The sequence below is a fragment of the Cricetulus griseus genome (genome assembly GCF_003668045.3).
Source record: "Cricetulus griseus strain 17A/GY chromosome 1 unlocalized genomic scaffold, alternate assembly CriGri-PICRH-1.0 chr1_0, whole genome shotgun sequence".
Lineage (NCBI taxonomy): Eukaryota > Metazoa > Chordata > Mammalia > Rodentia > Cricetidae > Cricetulus > Cricetulus griseus.
In genome coordinates this window covers 62,090,743-62,098,186 of record NW_023276806.1, presented here as the reverse complement: position 1 = coordinate 62,098,186, position 7,444 = coordinate 62,090,743, and the positions used below count along the sequence as shown (strand labels likewise).

The 7,444-nt window shown below is 43.4% G+C and overlaps 1 pseudogene; it reads left to right on the top strand.

Annotated features, from left to right (window-relative positions):
• The first annotated feature begins 5,548 nt into the window (after positions 1 to 5,548).
• LOC113838545 lies at positions 5,549 to 6,648 on the top strand (annotated as a pseudogene).
• The last annotated feature ends 796 nt before the right edge of the window (positions 6,649 to 7,444 follow it).

Here is a 7,444-nt window from a genome sequence, read left to right as displayed (position 1 = left end):
TTGTACATTTAGAGATATTCCCTGAACTATTTACTTTAGTGGATTAAGCCTTTGTTTGAGTTATGACATGGGGCTGTTTTTTGGTTGTGGGTTTTTTATTTCACAAATTCTGGATTTTACACCTTGCATGGTATTTTAATCATGAAGACTGTTGTGCTTTGGTATGGGGCCCTGCTAATGTCTGGTTCCTGTTACACAGTTGGGTCTGTGGTCCATGAGCCTATGGTGCTGTCAGATGCAATAGAGGCTGTTGAATGCCCAGGATAACTGTAGATACTGATGATGTCACCTGCCCTATAGAATGCACAGAATTGGATGCCATTTATTCTGGAAAGGTGTCCAGCAGCATTTTAAACACTGAAACAATTCTCCATCCCATTCCATCTCTCTTTCTCTTTCTACTCTCCCCTCTCTCTCTCTCTCTCTCTCTCTCTCTCTCTCTCTCTCTCTCTTCTTTTTCTTCTTTTTCTTATTGACAACTTATCTTTCTGCATGTCTGGGTATGCTAAATGAACCGAGTTGGCCTCAGACTCACAGACCTGAGTGAGACTCTGCCTTCTGACTACTCTGATCAAAGTCTTGGACTATCACATCATGCCTGGTCCATTTATTTCAATGTAATTACCTCAACTACACTGTTAGTCTTACAAATGATATTGAAAGTTTATCTTTAACATGAATTTAAAGAACATCAAGACTTTGGTATTATTAGTAATAGCATTATAGTTAGATCATCATCATCAGAATTATATGTATAGACAATTAGTGATAATGTCTCACTTGGTTGTTTTTGCCAGCATAGCATTCTTGAAATAGACCAAAATGTCTAGGCCAGCAGAACTTAAGGTTATAGAAATATGAAGCAAATTTTTCCACAGGAGACCACTAGGGGTGACAGTGAGTAGTGAAACGATACCCTTGTCTAGAACCTGATGCCTACAGCCATGTATCTTAGCTATGGAGAAACCAAATCATATATTTGACTGTGATTCAAAGCATGTACTGGCTCCTGGAAAATCCTGCTCCAGCATTGCAGAATGATGCTGTCTCAGTGGCTCTGTAACTGTGTCCTCAAAAGGCCATTCCATCTTTCTATCAGGACAGCTGATTTAAGAAGCTGGTGAACATGTTAATTATCAGTGGATTCCCTGACTGTTGGCCAATGCTGCACCTCTTTGGCTGTGAATTTAGTTCCTTGGTCAGAAGACATACTGTGTGGAATATCATGATGGTTGACAAGGTAGTTTTGGTAAAAATCATTTCATGCAGGAAAGGCAAGTCCATAACTAGAATGAATACCTACTCCAGTAAGGACAAAGTGTTGTACCCTCCACGGAGGAAGTGGTCTAATGTAGTCGTCCTATCACCTAGGTATTGACTGTTATCATGGGGAAATGTTGATATATCTGTGTCTCTGTGTTTGTCCCAGCTGTTGGCAGATCAGGCATTCAGCAGCAGCTGCAATCAGGTCAGTCTTGATCCTATCTACTTGATACTGAACTCTTCCTCTGCTGAAGGCACCTTTCTTTTCTTTTCTTTTTTAATTTTTATATTTAAATTAACCAATCTTATTTTACTTACCAATCACATCCTACCCCTGCCCCCACCATCTCCACATCCCATCTCCATCTTTTCCTCAGAGAGACTGAGACCTCCCATCAGGGATCATCAAATTCTATGATATCATTTGGGGCAGGCTCTCTATCTTGTATCTCAGCTGAGACACTATGCCTCCAAAGGAAATGGGCTCCAAAAAGCCAACTCATGTACAAGGGTCCACTACTGGATCAAACACTGGATCCTCTGCCAGTGGCTCCAAAGAATTCCCAAGCCCTGCAACGGACATTGACTTTCAGGGTGTCTAGTCCAGTCTTATGCAGGCTCCACAGCTGACAGAATGGAGTCTATGTGCTCCAACTTCATCAGCTCAGGTGTTTCCGAGGGATTCCCCAGCATGCTATTGACCCCTTTGCTCAATCACTCCTCCCTCTCTCCAAATGGAATCCAGGAATTTGGCTCAGTGCTTAGCTGTAAATGTCTGCTTCTGTTTCCATTGGCTACTGGCTGAAGACTCTGTGATGGTATTTAAGGTAGTCATCAATCTCCTTATAGGGGAGGGCATTTAAGGTGCCCTCTCTACAATTGCCTAGATTCTTCATTGTGGTCATCCTTGTGGATTCCTGGGAATTTCCCTAGAGCCAGTTATCTAATGAAGCCTGTAACAACTCCCTCTATCAAGGTATCCTGGCTCTTCTCCTCTGTGAAGGCATATTTTGATAGGCATTTACATAGGTCACAGGGATATCCATGTTTTTTTTTCCTTTGCAGATATGTGCAAATACTTCTTTCTCAGATGTATTTCTAATTGTTCATATTTTCTTTGTATTTATTCTTATCTCATTAATACACCCTGACCATAGTCTCCCCTCCCTACAATCCACCCAGATATTGCTACTCCAGTTTCTGTTTAAAAAAAAGTGCAGGCCTCTGGGGGTATCAGCTGAACACAATTTACAAGATATAATAAGTGTTAGCACAAACCCTCATATCAAGGGTTGAGGAGCCAAGATCAAACAAACGAGTCAGAAACTCCACACATTCCCACTTGTAGGAGTCCCACAAAATCCACAAGCAGAATAACCACAGCACGTGTAGTTATAGTATAGATACAGACATCTGTGTGAGTGCCGGTTCAGTCTCTCTGAGCCCCGAGAGACCAGCTACTCTGATTCTGTGGGCTGTGTTGTCCTGGTGTCTTTGAACCCGTTGGCCCCTACATTCCTTCCTCTCCCTCTTCTCTGGGGTACTGAGCTCTGCCTAATGTTTGTCAGTGGATCTCAGTATCTGCTCCCATCAACTGCTGGAGGGAGCTGACTGGGTTCACTAATAATCTCTCAGTGAGGCAGAGATTATTTAGGTTTCATTTCAAAGATTATGAAGTATGTGTAAAATGGAGGACCCTGCACAAACAGCTAAGCAGGGCTGGAGGGACTAAAATGGGCCCCTTCAAAGAGAAACACCACTACACTCATAAACTGATTAAAATTTTTCATTCATTTTCTATTTGTTTAAAATATTGCCTACAAAGATGAAGGTGTCCTTGAGAACAAGAGGTGAACCTCAGATTCTCTGAATCTCCAGTTGCAGGTGGGAGAAAGTCCCCTCTGTGTGCTGAGAACTGAACAAGGGTCCTCTGAAGAGCACCAATTGCTTTTGCCAAGTGAATTGGAGATTTGAAAAAAAAGTCTTCTTTCTCTTCTGTTCTCTTGTAAGGAAGATGCTCTTCAGTAACTGTTGAATATATCCCGAACCCTTTGCAAACCAGAATGCCCTTACAGTTTAAAGCATAGCAGAGTAAGCCTGTGTGTTCAAAAATGAAGAAGACAGAATTCCAAGTGAGGTTTGAAAATTACCAGGTAATGAGAAGCTTTATCTTGGCACTCAGCATGAGCAAAATGAGAGGCCTTTAGGGTCTTTTGACAGCACACACTTAAGGGGATCAGAAGCTAGTGTTCAAGGAGGATTAACAGAAGAGGACTGGGAAGACCACCAGTGAAACTTGGTGTTGCAATCCCCAGGACAGTGAGTATAGATGGAATAAAGGGGAGGAAAGAAAACAGCGATTTTCAGAGTATCCTGCTTGGCCCTGCTTAATGCCCACCATAAAGGGATTCTTCCAACCTGAGCTTCATATTGTGAACACTGAGAACCCAGACGGAAAAAGAGACCTCTTTCTGGATCATGTTCATGGGAAAAATCCTTTTCTTCACAAACAGGTATTTCTGTGTAACATCTCTGGCTGTCATAGAACTATCTCTGTATACCAAGCTGGCCTTGAACTAACAGAGAAATGCCTACCTGTGACTCCTAAGTGCTGAGATTAATGGTATATGCCACCACAGTGGGGTCGTAGGAATATTCAACAACAGGAGAAGAGTAAATAACAACTGTGTAGAAATAGAAATCATTGCTTTATTTAGAAAAGAGTAATTCAGGAGAGCAAAATGCACTTGTGATGGTTATTCTTGCTACCCAAATAGACCACCATTAGAATTAACTAAACAAATCCTATGATGGACGGCACAACTGTGTGGAGTGTTTTGCACAAGTTGGAGTAGGAGATCACTTGAAGTACTGATTTTGGAGGTAGAAATCACATGCATAAGAACAGGATCAACAGGCCTGAAGACACACACCTGGTTGTTTTTAAGATATTATTTATTTATTATGCATACAACACTCTGCTTCCATGTATATCTGCACAGCAGAAGAGGGCACCAGATCTTATAACAGATGGTTGTGAGCCACCATGTGGTTGCTGGGAATTGAACTCAGGACCTCTGGAAGAGCAGTTGGTGCTCTTAACCTCTGAGCCATCTCTCCTGTAGGAACACACACAACTTTAATCCAGATCTTAGGCAAGGGACCCACCCTAAATTGGGATAAACCTTCTGCTGGAGGCAAATTAAAGGACATGAAAGAAGGAAGCTACAGCACTCTGACTGCTTGCACTCACATTTCAGTAAGTCCATCTCTTCACTGCCATTAGAGAATACTTATTTGAATTTCAGCATCTACTGAAGAGCAGCAGCTACGTCCAACCTCCTGGACTCAGTAAGTACTGGATTCTTATACTTTTACTTCACAACTGACATTGTGGGATTAACAGGAATGCAGCCCGAAGTCATTCTAAGGAATCTCCATTTTTCACACAGAGAGGTTCATTCCCTATGTTCTGTTGCTCTAGAACCCTAGTACAACACTTTTGGATGCATGTGTATAAAATGTTCCAAACGCTTCATCAGTTGAGTAAAATTGTCAAAAGTAGTTACCTGTTGACCTCAGATTCAATCTAGAAATGAAATCAGAGGTATGTAACTGTCCGTAGTGAGTAGCACAAACTCACTTCTCTGAAAGTAATATTGAAATCTTGATAGAAAACTTCAAGCCATATCCAAGTTTCCAGCCCCATAGAAGTAGGAACAGAGGGGAAAACAGAAAATAAAAGACTAAAAGCTATCTGTGATGGTACAGGCATACCTTACACTGTTTTACTTCACTGGGGATCAATACACGAAAGCACCCATTTTAGCTACCCAGAGAAGCCAGGAAGATACCTTTCTTCTAAGGACTCGGGAGACAAAGGCAGATGGTTCTCTTTGTGTTCGAGTACACACAAGGCTCCAAGAGATTGAATTAAATTAAACCAATTACAGAGCTCATGCCCTTTATCCCCAGCACTAGAGTGTATCAAATTAGGAGTGGGGCCTTCAGTAGTCAGTCTCAGCTTATCTCTTGTTAAACTGAGGCGAGGCAACAGTGTGATGTTTGTTGAGAGCTCATGGAGCCCGAGGTAGAGGCAAGAGCTAGGGGCATGGCTGCTTTGCCTCCCTGGCCTTCAGCTTGAAGTTTGAAGCCCAATACGAGTCTCTCAGGATTTTATTTTCCTTGTTGCAGATAATCTGCAATTAGGACCCCAGGTTGAAGAAGAAAAAGGCCTACTTCTTCATTTGGGATCCAGGTTCACTTTCAAATCACCACAGTAGATATGTCAGAAGACCGGGCAGCCGAGAGATCGGGCTACACAGATTTCAGTGTGCAGAAATTCTCCTACAGCTGGACCATAAGCAACTTCAGATTCTTGCTTCAGGAGATAGGGGACGCCATTAAAAGCCCAACCTTCTTCTCAGGATTATTCAGTGACAACGACAAATGGTGTTTGAAAATACTCACAAATGGGATCGACAAAGAAAGCAAAGATTACCTGTCATTTCACCTAACGATGCTCAGCTGCCCAAAGAGCCCAGCAAGGGCAAGTTTCCGGTTTTGGATCATCAGTGTCGACAGAGAGAAAACCATTTGCAAGAAAAGCCCATGATTCTTCAATTTCATGCCAAAACAATACTGAGGATTCATAAAGTTCATCCACCGAGATTTGCTCTTGTTTGTGGAGTCTTGGCTTTTGCCAGACAATGAACTCACTATCTTCTGCGAGGTGGACCTCGTGGTCCAAGACTCCCTCATCAACTCTGGGAAGAGCACGGTGCCCGGTATCCAGGTTCCAAGGTACACATTGGAAGACGATCTAGGACAGCTGTGGGAGAATTCCCTCTTCACAGACTGCTGCCTGGTGGTAGCTGGCCAGGAATTCCAAGCTAACAAGGCCATCTTAGCAGCTCACTCTCCAGTTTTCAGAGCCATGTTTGAACATGACATGGAGGAGAGAAGAAAAAACCGCGTGGAGATCCAGGATGTGGAGCCCCAAGTCTTCAAGGCAATGATGGACTTCATTTATACCGGGAAGGCACCAGACCTCCACAGCATGGCAGATGCTGTGCTGGCAGCTGCTGACAAGTATGGCCTGGAGCGTTTGAAGGTCATGTGCGAGGATGCCCTCTGCAGGGACCTCTGTGTTGAGAATGCTGCCCACACTCTCATCCTGGCTGACCTCCACAGTGCAGGGCAGCTGAAGACCAAGACACTGGATTTCATTACAGCTCGTGCTTCTGATGTATCTGAGACTTCTAGCTGGAAGACAATGATGGTCTTACATCCCCAGTTGTTGGCTGAAGCATACAGCTCCTTGGCTTCTACTCACAGTTCATTACTTGAGCCCCCTCCCAAACGCCTGAAGCAATCATAGGATCCTCTCAGCTGGGAACTACAGGTGCGTTCCAGAAGCAGCAGCCAGCTTTGTAACCAAGACCACTTGAAGACTGCGGGACACGTGAAGGATTTCCAGAGTATCTGAGGAAAGACAGCATGTTGGCACAGCACTTTGATGCCCCTCGAAATGAGATGAATCACACAGATCAATGGATTCCAGGATACTTTACCCTGTTCCTGCACAGGTTTCCATTTGGTCCAATGAGTTCGATCCTGGGATTCCATTCAGTTGCTTGCCAGAAGCACAGCACAACAGGGTATCTTTGGAAGAACCTGTCTGGACTGGACTGAGCAGAGCTATGAGGAAGGATTTAGAGCAAAGGATGAAACAGACATACATGTTTGCTTACGAGAGACAGAGAAGAGAGATAGATGCCAGTTTTTTTTCTCCAAACTCAATTTATGGGGACTGGAGGGTTGACTCACATGGCCAAAGCAATTGCTGCTCCTGCAGAGGACCAGTTCTTGAGTTCAGCTCTCTGCATCCCTGGGTGATTCTCAAACATCTGTAACTGGAGACCCAGAGGATTGAAGTCCTCCTCTTGTGTCTATGGGTGTGTCCATCTCTGTTAACCAAAGTCAATATAAAGTGAATAAAAATTTCACAATCAGTTTCTGGATTCCATGGTTTTTCTGTTTGCAGAATCCCACTTTAGTCCATCCAGCTCTGCTCGACTGTGGAATTTCATACAGAATCCTCAGGGCCCCTGCAGTCCCATGAGTTTTCTGCTAGCCTGTGTCTTTTTATAGGCAATTTAAGACCATTAATATTGAGGAA